At 51.5% G+C, this 18499-nt stretch overlaps 1 long non-coding RNA gene across 2 annotated transcripts; it reads left to right on the top strand.

Annotated features, from left to right (window-relative positions):
• Positions 1-11627: 11627 nt before the first annotated feature.
• On the top strand, positions 11628-18206 carry LOC127487365 (uncharacterized). Of its 2 annotated transcripts, XR_011378075.1 has the most exons (3): positions 11628-11916; positions 12334-12449; positions 12612-18206. It is a non-coding gene; the product is annotated as an uncharacterized lncRNA (long non-coding RNA). The 2 variants fall into 2 exon arrangements; XR_007914167.2 differs by lacking the exon at positions 11628-11916 and having other exon boundaries at positions 11928-12449.
• The last annotated feature ends 293 nt before the right edge of the window (positions 18207-18499 follow it).

Raw genomic sequence — 18499 nt, forward strand, 5'->3', positions numbered from 1 at the left:
CCACACACATAAACCTCTGCACACACGCCATGCACCTCCTGGCTGCGTCTCACACCTGCACCATGCCATGCCCTTGGACGAGTGCTGAGCAGCGTCCCAGAGCTCTTTGCACCTGAGACCACCACTCCCCCACTCTACAGGCTCTCACTGAGTCCCTGCTGGGCGTCATGAGGCTGACTTGGGGCTGGAACACCTGCTGCCAGGTGGAGGAGTGGGCAGGGGCCTGCAACCCCCCAGGAGGCAGACTCAGGAGCGAGTCTCTGGCCTCCAGCCCGAACCTCCTTCCAGTGTCCCTGTGGGCAGAGCCATGTGATGGGAGGAAGCCCGGCCACTCCCAGCACCTCCAAACGCAGGTGCTGAGCAGGGAGTTTGGGCCCAGAGACAGCAGCTTAGTAACTGTCTGCTGATTCTGCCTGGAGGTGACTGGAAATGCCCCATCTGGGTATAGTGGTCATCTGTGTGGCCGCAAGGCCTGTCTCCTCTCCCTGGGAGCACTCCTGCCTCTTCCTGAGCCAAAGCCTACATCAGTTGCTTCCGTCAGCTCCTCCAGCTGTGTATTCCACCTCCACTTGCATTCCCCCCACCCCCACCCCCGCCACGGGGAAACCTGTTGTCCCAGCACCAAGGTAGGTCATCTGGAAATCCAGGTCCAAGTCAGAGACCCAGGCCTTGGCATTTCCAGGAATGTAAAAGGAGAATTCATTTGTCCCAGGGTTGGTGTGAAGATGAGGTCAGTACAGACAGCAGTAACTTTGTCCAACCCCCGATACACAACAGGTGCACAGCTGCTGAGGTCTCCTGGCCTCTTCCAGTGTGGTTCTCAGCAGTGGCCCACTCGTCCTGTAGTGGCCAGGAGCCTGGCCTGGGCCTGGGCACAGCTTTCCTTCCCGGCCTCTTCCTGCCCAACCACATCACCCCACGCTGGGCTCTGCCTCTGCAGCCTGGGAGGCTGTGACTCGGCGGCACCAAGGCTGACTGGGCCGTGTCAGGGTGCATGGGCCCCAGGGAGACCGGAGCCCCGCAGGGCTGCAAGGAGCCCTGTGTGCAGGATGTGAACACCTGCAGTCCCGCCAGGTAGGGTCTAACCGACTGCGGTGTGTGTGGGTGAAGGAGGAGGGTGCACCAGGCCCCTGGGCGCAGCCCTCATAAAGACGGAGCCTAATCCTGGGGGCTGCAGCTCCACGGAAAGAGGAGGCGAGAGCTGGGCAGGACGCGCTCCTCCTCCTCCTCCTCCTCCTCCTCCTCCTCCGCCGCCGCCGCCGCCGCCGCCGCCGCCCTGTCTACTGAGGATCTGCTATCATCAAGCCACTTCCCCCGTGTGGAACCTTCCAGATCTTTGAGGACAAACAGAGGGTGTCAGACCCCCCAGCCCATCACAGCACCGCAACTCGCAGCCCCAGTCAGCACCTGTCAGATCAGAGCTGAGCCCTTGGGGGAGGGAGGAGAAACAGGTGGCAGGTGTGTGGGCACTGGAAGTGGAGGGGAGGCAGGAAAGGGGGCGGCCCCGCCAGGCTGATTGCGGTGACAGCGGGGCGACCCCACCGTCCCGTGTGCCAAAACACCGTGGCCTGCCGCACACGAAACCACAGGGGACTGTGGAAGTCCCGTCTCCCTCAGGGACATCCTGAACCACACACTGCCACGGCCACCGAGCCAGGCCCCGGCGTTCACATCAGCAGACTTTTTCCTGCTTTAAAGCTGAGATCTTCAAGCCTGTTCAGCGAGATCGAATCGTCCCCGTGCGTCTCCCGTGACCTCTTCCTCCTACAGGTGCCGACCAGGTGGCCAGGAGCAGCAGCGCGCGCAGCGCTCGCCTGGCCGAGCCGCCCGCGTTCGTTCGGCTCTGCCCTTCCGCGAACGCGCCGAGCTGACGGTGGCTTAGGCAGCCGCCTCTCCTGCCCCTAGAGGAAGTCCTGGGCCCCGGCTTCCTCCGACTGACCCTGCCTTTAGTTCCACTTAGCGGTGCTTGGGGCCGCACTCTGCAGAAGTTGGTGGAATCAAAGCTGGTTCCTGGGGCTCGCATCTTCGCCTGCTCGGGGGCGCCGTCTAGTGGCCGTTAAGGGTAACCTAGGCCCCACCTGCCTGCACCATGGTCCTGTCCCTATGTCTTTAGTGGATACTTCTTCCCAACGACCAATTGTCCCAATTTTAATTGTCTGTGAGCAAAGTAAGTCCAGGGTTGGACAGGCGGGGCCAATACCTGAGGGCACAGGGGCAGAAGTTTGAGCAAGATGACAGGAGGAATCATACAAGCAAAGGTATAAGCTCCTAGTGTTACACAGCACAGTATGTGACTGGAGCTCACAATGACCTAGTGCAGATTTAATGCACAAATGGAAGAAAGAATGGGGCTGGTGTTGTGGTGCAGTGGGTTAAGCCGCTTGTGATGCCAGCAACTCATATCAGAGCATAGGGTTCCAGTCCCGGCTGCTCTGCTTCCAATCCAGCTCCCTGCTAATGCATCTGGGAAGAAAGGAGAGGATGGCCCAGATCCTTGGGCCCCTGCCACCCATGTGGGAGACCCACATGGAGTTCCAGGCTCCTGGCTTCAGCCCGGCCCAGATCTGGCTGCTGCTGCCATTTGGGGAGTAACCCAGCAGATGGAAGATTGGTTGATAGATCTGTCGGCCTCTCCTTCTCTCTGTGTTGTTCTACCTTTTAAATAAATGAACCTTTTAAAAAGAAGAAGAAAAGATTTCCAAGTATCCAACCATAAAGGAATGACAAAGGGGAAATGTGGATTATGCAGATTTGATCAGTACAGATTGGGTTACGCAGATTTGATCAGTACACAGTGTATACATGTATTTGAAATCTCATAGTGTAGCCCATAAATATATACAATTGTTAATAAAAAATTTAAAGAAAAAATAGTGCTACACAGAGCCAGACATACAGCTACTAAAACAAGGGTCACAAAGCTCACTACCCCCCCCCCACACACACACACACTAAAACTGGGCATTTGTGAAGTGCTTGGATTTGAAATATGAAACAGACATTTGGGACAAATCATAGCAGCAAGACTATTATGGTGAAAATGGAGAAGCTAAAAACTTTAGAAATCCCTCGGCAACTGGTTCACTTTCAGCAAATCCATCATCTCTTGGGGCAAGATCTGCTGTCCGTGTGAAACGCGGGGAACAGGCTGCTAACACCCTAACCACGGCAGGAAAATCACTTTCGGTGCTTCAGCGCATGCGTGCAGTGAGTACAAGCTCAGCCGCCGAAATCCCACGTCAGAATTCACTCTTGGTGGAGCGCTAACTACTGGAGTACGGACTGCTGTCTTGTCCAAAATGCAGGGCCTGGCATTTGGCTATGGAAGAGCATTTGTCGAATTTATGAATCAAGGGCAAAATCTGCACTGCCTGAAATGAGGTTATGTTGATGCTTAGATCGTGGTCGACATGAAAATATCAAACGTAAAACTCCTCAGAGGTCTTGGACTTCCAATAATATGGCTGTGAGTCCCAAATAGTGATAGGTGCTAGACAGAAACAGAGGATCAACAGAGAAAAAGGGACTGTACAAACACTTTAGGAACAAGTTAGCCCTAAACATACTGTTTTAGCCCATTTTCCATTATGTTAACATAATGCCTGAGGTTGGGTAACGAATGAGGAAGTCTACTTAGCTTGCAGTTCTGGAGCGTCAAGGGCAGGGCGCCGACACTGACTTGGCTCTGGTGAGAACCTCAGGGCAGACGGCAATGTGCTGGGAGCCGGTGCCAGAGGAGAGACTGGGACACAGAGAGCAGGAGGGGTCAGGCTTTCCCCTTATTGCAACCTTCTAGGGAGACCTCCCCCAATCCCTTCCATGGGCAGTGCCCTCAATGACCTAATCACCCCCACCAGCACCCCTTCTTAGCATCACCACACTGGGTGCCAAGCTTCCAACACTTTGTCCTTGGGGACACAGTAAAACCACATCCAACTCATGGCACATAGCTAAGAAATGCAAGAGCTTAAGGAAGTAAGAAATCACTGACAGTAGCCAGTGCATGGTGAGATTTTTGGTTTTTTTTTTTTTTTAAGATTTACTTATTTAATTGAAACACAGATTGTGTGTGTGTATGAGAGAGAGAGAGAGAGAGAGAGAGAGAGAGAGAGAGGAATCTTCCATCCACTGGTTCACTCCTCAAATAGTCACAATAGCCAGGGTTGGACCAGGGCGAGGCCAGGAGCCAGGAACTCCATCCAAGTCTCTCACCTGGGTGGCAGGGGCTCAGGCACCAGGCATCAGGCATCTTCTGCTGCTTCTGAACCCTGTTAGCATGGCTGCATCAGAAGCAGAGCATCTGGGACTCAAATCAGCACTCCAATACGGGACGAAGGAGAAGCACCAGACAAGGACTGAGTACACTGGAGATAAAGTGTATCTATAATTTACCTCTTGACTTTTTCCTCTGATTTGGAAGTTGGATGCTCAGATTGCCTAGACAGATTTGGGGTTGGGATTACCTTTGTTTAAGTCCAATAAACGGAATGATGATTTAGTGAACTGTAATGTAACATGATTAAATATTATGGAATTAAATATTATGGAATCAGAAAAATCATTAAAGTTGAAATACTTAACAATATTATTTTGAATTACATGATATGTAAAATGAAAAATAGGAAAAAAACAATCTTCTGTACAAATCTATGTGTATATGGAAGAAAATGCATTCAAATATTACTGTCAGTTCTCTCTGGGTCATCTGACTGCCAGTATTATTTCAGTTACCAGATGTCTATACTCTGAAAACATTTAGACACGGTGAAAGCTAAGGTGATCCCCGAACAATGCTGTTTTGGTCTTGTACCTCCAGAATTGTGAGCTAAGAAAAAAAAAAAAAAAGGCATCAATCTTTGCATACAAGCATTACAGGTAACTGCCAGGTAACTGCTGGAATGGGTGGAGAAGTTCCCTTGCCTTGGAGCCATCAAAAAAAAGCATGCCAACCCTTTGATTTCAGACTGCCAGCCTCCCAGCTGATGGCATCTTGTTACAACAGCTCTAGCAAACAAATAGGAGTGGGCTCTCTAACAGCTGGATAGGAGGCAGGCGTGGGGGTACAGGAAACTCTGGAGTGAGGAGACCAGGCGGGAGGCTGTTCTGTTGACTCTGGAGAGAGAGAGACTGACAGTGTGACTCAAGAAAGGCAAACAGGACAGAGACAGGAGAAGATTAGAGAGACACTGAGCAGGAAAAATCTGGTGAACCTGCACTGCTGAGTTGGGAGGGTCAGGGACGGGGTGGTTCCAAGAGTTCATCTCGCCATGGGCTGGGGCCATGGGTGAAAACGGGCCTTTGGAAAGAAGAGAAGTTTTCAAGGAGGTGGGAAAAGATGGGTATTCAGTATAGATCTGAAGAACTCGGGGGGCACGAGGGGCCCACCAGCTCTTGGAGATTCTTGTACTCAAAGCTTGCAGTTATCTGCATGGATCAGCTTTTGCTGCAACAACAAACACCCCCGAATCTCAGGGTCTTAAAACAATGGTGCTTGCTTCTCACCGGGATGTTTGATGATGGCTGTGTCCTCTCTGCTCCAGGCCATGGGCGGCTAATGTTGGGTCATGTCTGTGGCAGTGGCTGCCTCTGGCATGCTTGTCCCATGGACACTGAGGGCTGCAGGGGCTGCAGGGCTGAACCGAGACTGGTGATGTCCTCCTAGGACAGGTGCACAGCCACTTCCTCCTATTGGTGAATGTGAGAGGTCAGGGGAGCAGACTTCTACTGAGGGTCACTGCAAAGCCATGGCTATGGGAACATACTCATGTTTTAAAGCAAGCAATCGTCTAACTCCCCCACAGTGTCCCTGGAATCTCATATCCTCCTCCTGACACACCAAGCACTCAGATCTGGGGATGGAGAGGCCTCGTCTGAGCCGGCTGTGCAATCCTGCAGGAATGCACGCTTCAGCAGTCACGTGCAGTACTGCAGACTCTCACTCCCTGTGGCACCAAGGACCTTAAGGAGGCATTGAAGGCTAGCAAAGCACTGATGGATCCCACCGGCCAAGTGCAGAGGCAAGTCTATGGATTTGTTGGGACCATGGTTCCCTGATCTAGCAGGTATTCAACTCAGTCCTTCATCACTGTTCTCGGCAGGTGTTGCAATTCGGCTTGTTTGTTCTTAAAACAAGAGAGGTTAGTTTAGGGCCAAGGGGTGATGCAGTGGATTAAGCCACAGCTTTCAACACCTGCATCCCAAATCAGAGCACCAGTTTAAGTCCCAGCTACTCTGCTTATGATTCAGCTTCCTGCTAATCACCTGGGAAAGCAACAGGAGATGGCCCAAGGGAGCCCTGCCACCACGAGGGAGAGTTGATGGAGTTCCTGACTCCTGGCTTTGGCCTAGTCCAGACCTGGCTGTGGTAGCCATTTGGGAAGTAAACCAGCAGATGGAAGACATTCTCTTTCTCTCTCTCTTTCCCTCCCCCCTCTCTTCCTCCCTCCCTCCCTCTCTCTCTCTCTCTCTCTGACTTTCAAATAAATCAATCTTTTAAAAAAGGCAAGAAAGAAAGAGAAGGAGAAAGAAAGAAAAGAAGGGAGAGAGAGATGGAGGAAGGGAGGGACATAGTCCAGCAGAGAAGCCTCAACTTGTCACCCCACCCAGGACACATGGGCTAGGACAGCTCTAAACCTTGCGCTCTGCTAGAGGTACCAGCCTGTCTGTTCAGAGACCAGATAAACCGTGGGCAATGCGTGCAGTCAAAAACACACCTTCCGTGGTGAGCCCAAGTCGTGTGGAAGAACCAGGCCACTGACCAGAGAGAACAGAGGGACGCAGTTGAAGAAGTGAGCAGAAAGCCTTCACAAATGCCAGGGTTCTCAGAGAGCTGCACCGGCACCATGGCAAGCAGGAGCCGCCAGCCTGCCCCGTGCCTCCTGCCATCAAGTTTCAGGAGCTCCAGGACGGACACAGACTCACACGCCAGGTGACTCACCCTTAGCCTTTATAAACCCAGCTGTCGAAAGGCAGAGTATGACACATCCTATCCTCCAGCCTCAAAACACCCTGGGAGGCCAGCCAGGTTAAAGTTAAAATCCTTGAACTCCTAGGAGTGTCCCCTCAGAATGAGACAGGACAAGGATAGCTGGGTCCTTAGCCTACAGCTCAGCCTGCCCCAAGACCATCCCCCACCTAGGGTGTCATGTGCTCCCTCACGGGACCCCTCGGCTCACACCTCTGAGTCTGACCCACACTCCCACAGGCATCACCCACTGGCCTAAGACACACACCCTGGCCACATGGCCAGACCCAGGGAAGAGACGCTCAAAGACCTAGGAAGAAGGCAAGCGATTCTGGAGTCACAGAAAGCAGAGAATGACCCAGAAGGGGGACAGGGACATGGGGGTGGCCAGAGAGGACACTTCTTAAAGCCAGGCCCCAGCAGGACCTGGGCCTCAGCTGGTGCAGAGACAGAACGGCCCAGAGGAGTTTCCGGGTGGCCCTGGGGGTGATCCCAGGAAGCTCCCAGGTTGAAAGGGGGAATCGAGGACACGTACTCTCCTTATCCAGCCAGGGTAGAAGCAGGCTCATGTGGGAGACACAGGGACACCTACCTCAGCCCTCCTGCAAGGGGGAGGGAAAAGCAGAAGCCCAAGGTGAGTGCACCTGCATCTGTGCGTGTGTGTGCAGGCATGGCTGCCTGCAGGTATCATGTGTGTACAAGCATGTGTGCACACATACATGTGTGTCCATGTGCGGGAGTGTGCATGCGCATGTGTGAGTGTGGGCATTGGCATATGTGCAGCAGGAGGTGGAGGTGTGCACGTATGTGACTTTCTCTCCCAGTAGCCTGCCCAGGGCCCTCGGCTTCCCCTTGCCGGGTTCTCTGTCACCAGCTGTCCTTAGAACCCGAGTTTTGGGGCCCAGTGGACCCCTGCTGCTGACTTCTACTGTGAAGCTGCAGATGGTTCTGTCTTGCACCATGGTCAGGGTATCTGCAAATTCTTAAAAGAGAGGATGACGGAATTTCTATCGGTTTCTGACCCCTGCTGTCTGTGTTCTCTGAAACAAGATAAAATGCCTGCTGGTAGGGCCAGCGCCGCGGCTCACTAGGCTAATCCTCCATCTCGCAGCACCGGCACACCAGGTTCGAGTCCCGGTCGGGGCGCCGGATTCTGTCCTGGTCGCTCCTCTTCCAGGCCAGCTCTCTGCTGTGGCCCAGGAGTGCAGTGGAGGATGGCCCAAGTGCTTGGGCCCTGCACCCCATGGGAGACCAGGAGAAGCACCTGGCTCCTGGCTTCAGATCAGCACGGTGCGCCGGCCGCAGTGCTCCAGCCGTGGCGGCCATTGGAGGGTGAACCAACGGCAAAAGAAGACCTTTCTCTCTCTCTCTCTCACTGTCCACTCTGCCTGTCAAAAAAAAATGCCTACTGGACTAGAGTGTGTCCCAGCTGTTGGTCTCACACCCACTGGGGCCCCAGCAGGTCCCGGCCCTGGGTCCACACGGCCCCTGCCACACAGGGAGAGGAACACTGATGACCGACTTCTTTCTTTCACTTCCTCACCTCTTCCTCGCCCAGGTGTGTGCTCCCCTAAGATACTCCTCTGGGGCTCTGTGCTAGGTGGTGACATCCCCTGAATTCCTGAAACTCTGTTATGTTTAATTTGGGCCAAACTTAGGGCTCCACTTTGTACATTTGGACTGGGGGAGGTGTGTGTATTTTGTTTACAGACTACGGAATGAGACATACATGTGACTAATGCAGGTTCACTAATCCCCTAATTAAATGTGTGTTTCCTCAGTGTTTCTGGCAGAACGCCCGTCAGTGCCGGAAAGACACTTGGCAACAACCTCCACCATGACAGCAGCTTTGTAGTTCTTCCTTGTATGTCTCCATCTGCTACAGGCCTGTTTGCCAGCCTGGTTGTGACGACTTTAGGCCGTTTCCGGAGCTGTCCATCACCAGGCTGCAGCAGATCCTTACAAAAGCTAAACAGTTGGGGCAGTGTTACTTACACACACATGCTGGTCTGAGGTATGTGTGTGTGTGTGTGTGTGTGGACACCAGGGACACTTCTTAGAGAATGCTAGGTTTTTATTCCGGGGCCACATCCTTCATTCTGTTATTAGAATTACTCCTCTTTTGGGGGCTGGCGTTGTGGCAGGTAAAGCCGCTGCCTTCAAAGCTGGCATCCCTTATAGGCACCCGTTTGTTTCCTGGCTGCTCCACTTCTAATCCAGCTCCCTGCTAATGGCCTGGGAAAAGTGGCGGAAGATGGCCCGAGTGTTTGGGCCCCTGCTATTCATGTGGCAGACCTGGAAGAAGCTCCTAGCTCCTGGCTTCAACCTGGCCCTCTTTCATGAAATAGTACACAGATATGCATTGGTTTGTGTTATATGTCCTTTTTTTAAAAAATTTATTTATTTATTTATTTATTTGCAAGGCAGAGTTATAGACAGAGAGGGAGAGACAGAGAAAGAAGTCTTCCAGGCCAGCGCTGCGGCTCACTTGGCTAATCCTCCGCCTGCAGGTGCTGGCATCCCGGGTTCTAGTCCCGGTTGGGGTGCCGGTTCTGTCCTGGTTCCTCCTCTTCCAGTCCAGCTCTCTGCTTGGGCCCTGCACCCACATGGGCGACCAGGAGGAAGCACCTGGCTCCTGGCTTCGGATCTTCGGATCTGCAAGCACGCCGGACGCAACACACCTGCCGTAGCGGCCATTTGGGGGGTGAACCAACAGAAAGGAAGACCTTTCTCTCTACCTCTCTCTCACACTGTCTAACTCTGCCTGTCAAAAAAAAAATAAGAAAGAAAAAAAAAGAAAGAAGTCTTCCATCCACTGATTCACATCCCAGGTGGCTGAAACAGCTGGAGCTGGGCCGATCTAAAGCCAAGACACAGGAGTTTCTTCATGGTCTCCCACGTGGGTGCAGGGGTCCAGGCACTTGGGCCATCCTCCACTGCTTTCCCAGGCCATTAGCAGGGAGTTGGATTAGAAGTGGAGCAGCCAGGACTCAAACCAATACCCATATGGGATGCTGGTGCCACAGGCGGAGACTTAACTGACTACAACACAGTGCCAGCCCTGTTGTTCTTTATTTTTTTTTCAGATTTATTTGGGGGGCCAGCGCTGTGGCAAAGTGGGTTAAGCCAATGCCTGCAGTGTCAGCATCCCATATGGGCACCACTTCAAGACCTGGCTGCTCCACTTCCAATCCAGCTCTCTGCTATGGCCTGGGAAAGAAGTAGAAGATGGCCCAAGTCCTTGGGCCCCTGCATCCACGTGGGAGACCTGGAAGAAGCTCCTGGCTTCGGATCAGTGCAACTCGGGCTCTTCGGGCCAACTGGGGAGTGAACAAGCGGATGGAAGACCACTCTCTCTCTCTCTCTCTCTCTGTGTGTGTGTGTGTGTGTGTGTGTGTGTAAAACTCTGACTTTCAAATAAATAAGTAAATCTTTAAAAAAAAGATTTGTTTGTTTATTGGTTTGGATATTCTTCCATTTGAAAAGCAGAGTGACAGAGAGAGAGGGAGGAGAGACACACAAAGAGAAAGCTATCTTCCATCCATTGGTTCATTCCCCAAATGGCCAGGGCTGGGCCGGGCTGAAGCCAGGAGCCAGGAACTCCACCCAAGTTTCCCACATGAGTGGCAGGGCCCCAAGTAATTGAAGCATCGTCAGCTGCCTTCCCAGACACGTTAGCAGGCAGCTGGGTCAGAAGCAGAGCAGGTGGCACTCTGTCCATTATGGGATGCCAGCATCCCGAGCAGTGATTTAACCTGCTGTGCCACAATGCCAGCCTCTAACATTCTTTATTAAGCAAAATAAAAAGCCTTTTGGGCTTGCTCTTCCGGGTTTTCCCGCATGGAGAGTTGCAGCTCACCCGGCCATTCCTGGGTTAGTCTCTGTGTTGCGTTTCTCAGGCTGCCGGGGCTGCTCAGCTTCAGCTGCAGACGTTTCTGTCTCGTCCAGTGTCCAGGACCTGGCTCCAGTGGGAGTCGTAGTCACTGGGGGCCTGCCCTCAGAAGAGGTCCTCACGAGAGGTTGGCTATAAAGCCCGGGAAGCAGCTGCTCGCGGTCTGCTCCCAGCACCCCCGATGTGACTGTGCCCGCACTCCCTGGCCCGCCACAGCTGCCCTCATCAGACTGAACCAGTGGAGCTCCTGATCTTAGAGGGTGACTCTCCAGAACCATGAGCCAAAACCAGCCTTTTCTCTTTACAGAGGAAGCTTTCCCGGGTACTTCATTACAGTGTCCAAAAGCTGACAAGTAGAGGGAGGGAGCAGAAAAGAGAGCGGGACAGAGAGAGGGAGAGCGAGCTCTGGCATCATTTCCTATAAGAACATGAATCCCGTCTGATGAGGGCTCCACCCTACAGCCACATTAAACCATGCCACTGTGACAAGGTGCGCTGTTCTAAAAATGTAAAACCTCAAGGCAGTAAAATTAAAGTAAAGCTGTGTGGGTTGTGTTGCTTGAACATTAAGGAAACCTTTGGTATCGGAGGACATCAGGTGCCGGACACCTGGCACCAGCCACTGACGTCAGGTGGGAATAGGTGTTGATTGCTGATTGCCTGACTGCTTCCTGCTCGCTCATCATGCCTTTGCGATTAACTGCTAATAACAATGTGGTTTGGCCTTTAAAAACCCCCTGCTCCTGCAACTCACTGCTGTCTTCTCCAGACTTGGTCTGTGAGAAAGGCAGTCGCCAGATGGCTAATAAAGACTCCTGATTTGATCTCTAAGTCTCGCTGGGTTTTAATCGGTGCACCCCTCAACAGTTGGAGTCCCCAGTGAGATTTTCCCCTGTCCCTCTTGGTAGGGCTGGATTGGCTCCTACACTGTGTTCTAGGCCACGAGGAAGGCTCAGGGGGCAGCCGCTGAGAGTCATTCTGCAGCCGCGAGCTGAGGTTTTTCAACACGGATTTCAGAGTCTCCAAGTTTAACTTGAAGGAGTCGTCTGGTACCTCGCCGGTGAGGATAAATCATTTTGATTTCTGATTTGTGGGTCAACCCGCCAGGGGCTGTTGGAAGGCTGGACACAGCATTCCTTCTACAGCCAGGTCTGGGTGCATGACAATGCCCCAGACTTCTGGAATCTGTCAGTCCTCCTGTTTGTAAAGTCGCCTTTGTCTATTTGTTCTCTGTCGTGTTGTGTGCGCTGGGTGTTTTACTCATTGTGGAAATGGGACAGGGGTCCTCTCTTCTAGCCGACCCCCACCCCCATTGGGTTTCTTCCTGAAAAACTTTGATGAAGTCAAACAGTGGGCTATTGCATCTTTTGGATATGATCTAAATACTCCTTATTTCCACTTTTTTTTTGAGTGGAGTGGCCAACCTTTAATGTTTTGTGGCCACCGAAAAGAACTACTAATCTCTATATCCTTACAGGTTCAAAGGGTGATTTTCGGGAAACCAGGTCATCCTGACCAGGCCCCGCATGCTGAGTCTGGATGGACTTCCTCTTCAACCCCCCAACATGGCTGAAAGCCAGCCTAAAGAAACAGGTAAGGTCATCAAAAGGAAAGAGTGTTTTGGGGGCACGAGGGAAGGATAAGCCTCTGCCTCCAGTCATTCCAAGTCCACCAGAAGATTTAGATACCCTAGACCCTCCCCTGTATGGGACCGTGCAGACGGCCCTGACTTTTCCACTTCAATGTTCCCTGCAGATCCATCAGTACCTGTAACTCCGAGAACCTCAGAGCATTCCCAGTCGACTGATCAGGGTCAGGAGAAGACCGGCCTCGTTAGCCCTACACACACGCAGAGTGGGTTAGGGAATCAACTTTATCCACAGGTGCCGGAGGCTCCATTTTCCACCCAAACCCTTGCTCCAGGCCTCCCTCTACACCAGGTCACTTCCGCATTCGGGGAAGGCAGACCTCCCTGCATGGTCTATGTTCCCTTTTCCACTAGCAGCTTGTGTAACTGGAAACAGCAAAACCCCTCTTTTTTGGAAAAACCGCAGGGTCTAATCTCTCTTCTGAGTCTGTTTTCTTCCCTCACCAACCGACTTGGGATGACTGCCAGCAGCTTCTCCAGACTCTTTTCACCTCGGAGGAGAGAGGTCACATCCGGTGAGAGGGCCAAAAACTGGTCTTGGGTCCCAATAATGGACAGCCTTCCTCTGAACCCATCATTCAGGAGAGAGTATTTCCCCTTAGCCACCCTGATTGGGACCCAAATGATCCTAGAGGTAAGGAGGCTCTCGATCGGTATCACCAGATTCTCTTAAGGGGGCACATGTGGCAGCAAAAAAGAGCCAACTAATTTAGCTAAGGTAAGCGAGACCACCCAGAAGCCAGATGAGTCTCTGCAGCTTTTCTTGAGCACCTCTTTGAAGCATTCCATGTGTATACCCCATACCCGAAAGTACCTGAGAATAGACAAACTGTTTAATGTGGCATTTGTATCCCCGTCAGCCCCCGATATTAGACTAAGCTACAAAGAGAAAGCTTCTTTCTGAATTGGTAGAAGTGGATCAATGGATCTAAAATAATAAAGATGACCCTGCTACTACCCAGACAAAAAGATGGCCAGAATTATGGTGGTAGCCTTTACAGCAAAACCCTGGAGGTCAGGCCAAACAAGGGCCCGCTGAGGTGAGATCGTAAGATCAGTATGCTTACTGCAAGGAGGATGCACACTGGAAAAAATGAGTGACCCAAAAGGAATCAAAAAAAACAAGATCAAAGCTTCTCCCAGTTTTGGTGGCGGAGAGTGACTGATGGGACCATGGCTCCATACCTTTAAGCCCTCAGGAGCCCATGGTCACGTTAGAAGTAGGAGGCAAGCCTATTAGATTTTTGGTAGGCATCGGAGCAACTCATTCCGTGTTACAGAAAGTGGAAGGACCAGTTATGGAGGGGGAAAAAATATTCAGGGGGCTACAGGAAAAAACAAAAAAAAAATCCATGCACAAGGACTGGGCTCACCAATTTGGGAAAGGAAACTGTTACTCCTTCTTGGTGATGCCAAACCGTCCCTATCCCTTGCTGGGGAGGCATTTTCTCAGAAAACTGCAGGCCACAGGATAGGGTGGAGACTCGGCTGAATGATCTTTTAACTCAGGTCCACCATCTCGCTTACATGCCCCCTGTCTGAGGAGCATCGTTTAACAACTGAAACCAATTCTACTCCACCAAACACTGATTGCCCCAGAGCTTAAAGAATAAAATTCCTGAGGTTTGGGCAGAGAACAATCCCCCTGGACTGGCCACCCACTGGCTCCCCCATCATTGTCTAACCAGCTCTGCCAAAAAAATCCAGGTTTGGCGATACCCAACTGGCCTAAAAGCAAAGAGGAATAGCTGTTCACACTGATGGACTCCAGAAGTCGAGCATACTTGTTCCCTGCCAGCCAGCATAGAACACACCTTTGTTACCCATCTGAGAGCCTGGGACCCCCAATTACTGGCCAACACAAGATCTACAGGTCAGTAAATGGGTCGAGACCATCCACACCACAGTGCCTAACCTGTACACACTTCTAAGTCTCTTGCCTCCTAGTCACCAGATGTACTCCATCCTGGATTTAAAGGATGCCTTCTTCAGTCTTCCTCTGGCCACAGTAAGTCAGCCTATTTTTTTTTGTCTTTGAGTGGATGGACCCCTAAAAGGGTTTCTCGGGACAATTAACATGGACTAGATTGCCAGTACAGACAACAATACCCAGAGGTCATACTACTACAGTATGTAGACGACCTCCTCTTGGTTGCGAAAACTGAGGCCGAGTGCTCTCATGCCACTGAGGACTTGCTCCAAGAATTGGCAGCTCTGGGACACCGCATATCCCATCAGAAGGCCAAGCTCTGTGTGCCTGTGACCACCTACTTGGGATATGAGCTAAAGAAAGGGAGGGAGGCGTTGTCATCCAGCCGCACAGAGGCCATCCTTAAGATACCCCACCAAAAACAAGTCGGAGTTCTTAAGGGCCATAGGCTACTGTCATCTTTGTATTCCAAGCTTCGCAGAAATGGCCTGGCCCCTATATGCCAGCACGGGGGGATGAGAGGACACTCTAGTGGACTGAGACCAAGAGTAAGGCCTTCCAAGCCCTAAAGACCCTTATGAGCACCCTGGCCCTGACCCTCCCAGACTTGTCAAAGCCCTTTCAGCTGTATGTGGCAGAAGCCTGGGGTATCACCAAGGGGGTCCTAACCCAAGCCCTGAGACCGTGGAAAAGACCCGAAGCCTATATCTAAAAGATTGGACTATGTAGCTGCCAGATGGCCAGGATGTTTAAGGGCTGTGGTAGTTATGGCTACCCTCACCAAGGAAGCCTCAAAGCTGACTCTGGATCAGGACTTACAAATAGTGGCACCCCACTCACTGGAAGCTCTATTGCAGAGCGTCCCAGAGGTGGCTCTCAAATGCAAGAATTGCCCAATACCTGGTACTGCTCCTAGACCCACCAAGAATCAAATTCCTAAAAGCTGCTTTAAATCCCGCCACCTTGCCTCCTGATGATCCATCTGAGCCCATCCATGATTGCAAGGGGGTGCTGGAGTCCTTAACCAAACCGAGGGCAGACCTGACTGACACCCCGCTGAAAGACCCAGACGCTGTTTTGTTCACCGACAGGAGCAGCTTTAACTCTGAAGGAGAAAGGTACACAGGTGCAGCCGTAGCATAGTCACTTCCTCAGAAGCTGGGCTCCAGCATTAGCACATGGAACTTCTGCTCAGAGTTAACAGCACTAACTCAGGCTTTAAGATGGAGCAAGAAAATCTGTCAACATCTACGTGGACAGCAGGTATGCTTTTGCCACTGCCCATGTTCATGGGGCACTGTATAAAGAGGGGTCTTCTAACACCTGGAGAAAAACAAAAAATGTGTCAGCCTGGTTAGAAGTAGTGTGGCTACCAAGGAAAGGAGCTATCATTCACTGCAAGGGACGTCAGAACTCAGTCCCCAGAGGCCAAGGGAACTGCATTCGCAGACAGAACAACTTGGGAAGCTGCCTTAACCAGTGGGGCCTCCCTGGATTCTCCCCATTGCACCTGTCCAAACTCTGCAAAAGGCTCCCATCTACACGGGAGGAAAAGTCAAAGGACATTCTAGGGGCTAATATGGACCATGAGAGATGGATGTGCCTTCCTGATAGGAGGCCACTCCTCCCAATGGCAGTCGGCCAAAGACTGATGGCCAAAGTCCATCATAGCACCCATCCAGGAAGTACCAAATTAACTGAGTTACTACAATGCCACCATTACATCCCCGGACTAGATTAGCAGATGCATCAACTCTCATCCCGATGTCATATCTGCACCCAGGTAAACCCGGGATGAAGAGGTAAGTTAGCCCAAGGGACACAGTTACAGGGAAAGTCCCCCCAGAGAACATTGGGAATTGGAATTTACTGAAATGTTACCTGGAAAACATGGTTACTGTTATCTTCTGGTTTTTGACACATTTTCTTGGTGGGTAGAAGCCTACCCTACCAAAGCAGAAATAGCCCGAGTGGCAGTAAAGAAATTAGCTTATGAGATTGTCCCCAGACTCAGTCTCCCACTAAAAATGGGGTCCAATGGGCTTGCATTCATCGCTCAGGTGATTCAATTACTAGCTAAGGTGTTAAAAGATATATTAGAAGCTACATTGTGCCTACAGACCCCAGAGTTTGGGATAGGTAGAATGAATAGGACCCTAAAGGAAACATTAATAGCATTTAAAACGAGAAACTGGTGAGAACTGGGTGAGCCTCCTTCCCTTCGCCCTATTACAGGCACAGTGTACTCCTTATGTAAAAGGTGTCATCCCCTATGAGAATGTTTGGAAGGCTGCCACCCGTACTCCCCAAACCAGGGGAGGAACGTTTGGCAGAATTGGATAATGGCTCCCATCTTAAGTCCTTTTAGGCTCTGCAGACAGTCCTCCAAGCCCACCCCCTGGTGAAAGCTATGAAACCAGATCTCCCCCAGTCAACCTCTAATGCTGACGTCTGCAACATTCATCCCAGAGAACTGGTGTAGATAAAGAAACAACCCCTCTACCCTTGAGACGGTGGACTGGATCTTTACCTGTAATCCTGAGCACGCCATTGGTAGTTAAAGTAGTGGGAAGACACTGTTGGATCCACTACACTCAGGTGAAAAGAGCCTCAGCTGAAGCCCTGGAATGAAGGACCACCAGCCCTTCAGGAGATCTGCTAAAGATAAGACTTTCCCCTGCTTCATAAATGCTAACAGGGGAGGGTGTGGACTCACTTCACCACACTTGGGAATTAGAGACCACTTGATGGAGTTGCTATTGCAACTATTCAGCGGGAAATCCCACTTCCTATATTGATCCATGTAAATTGGCGGAGGATAATTGGTTAAATGAGTGTAACCTGAACCGACAGCAGGCTATGGGTTGCGGTGAAATGTGTGTCCAGATCCTCCAGGAAGCCCCAGAGGGAGGGAGATGGCCATTTCCAGATGCCTGGGGTTGTGAAACCATAGTGGACTGGATCGAAATTGGGGGAAGGGACCACCATATTAGCCTTACCTTCAGTGGGTACGTGAAAAGCTGTAGCAGTCTTGCCACTTGTAACCCCATTGTAACACGGCCAAGGGAAGGTTGGCAGACTGGACATACCTGGGGCGTAAAACTGTCTCCCTGGACAACCCCAGGTTCAAGTTCACCATATAGAGGTTGTGGCCCAAACCCCCCACTTAATCCTATCGGTCCAGTGAGGGATATGATACCTCAGTTGCCACCAGTAAGACCCCCCCACACACAACCAGAACTGCCACCAGTAACAGCCAACTTGGCAGTAAGCGCCCCAGAAAGTCTTACCCCCCCACAGCCTTGCTGCCTTGGGAAAGGGTTCATAGACCCCTATTGGACCCCATGTGTCTCAAATGCTGGGTTTACTAGAACCAATTGGACTGAGCTGTGTGTCCTTATAAGAAGACTCAACGATTTGACTTCCAAGTAAAACCAATGGGGAATGTGACAAGGCGGGGTGCTCTAAAAATGTAAAACCTCAGCCAGTAAAAGCAAAGCTGTGTGGGTGGTGTTGATTGAACATTAAGGAAACCTTTGGTGCTGGAGGACTTCAGATGCCAGACATCTGCGTTAGCCACTGACATCAGGTGGGAATAGGTGTTGGTTAGTGATTGGCTAACTGCTTCCCACTTGCTCACCGTGCGATTAACTTCTGATAACAGAATGTGGTTTTGCCTTTAAAAACCCCCCACTACTGCAACTCGCTGCTGTTTTCTATGGACTTGCTCAGAGAAAGGCAGTGGCCAGCTGGCTAATAAAGACTCCTACTTTGACTCAATCTCGCTGCGTTTTAATTGGTGCACCCCACACCACCACTTCCCCAGAAGCCTACCTCCAGAGGCAACCACCTTGGGCGAAGGCTGCAGCCCACGGATCCTGGGGACCTGCAGACATTCAGTCCTTGGCGGTCTCCCGTCATGGGTCCCCATCCGCACCCGGGCGTCATTCAGTCTGAAAGTGGAAACTGATCAGTTGCTGCTCTGTTCACGCTGTCTTTAAGCATATTGCTTGGTCTCTCCTGCGAACCCTTCTTAGATCCATGAGAAGCTCATGAGTTTGTCTA

The sequence above is a fragment of the Oryctolagus cuniculus genome, chromosome 8 (genome assembly GCF_964237555.1).
Source record: "Oryctolagus cuniculus chromosome 8, mOryCun1.1, whole genome shotgun sequence".
NCBI classification, from domain to species: domain Eukaryota; kingdom Metazoa; phylum Chordata; class Mammalia; order Lagomorpha; family Leporidae; genus Oryctolagus; species Oryctolagus cuniculus.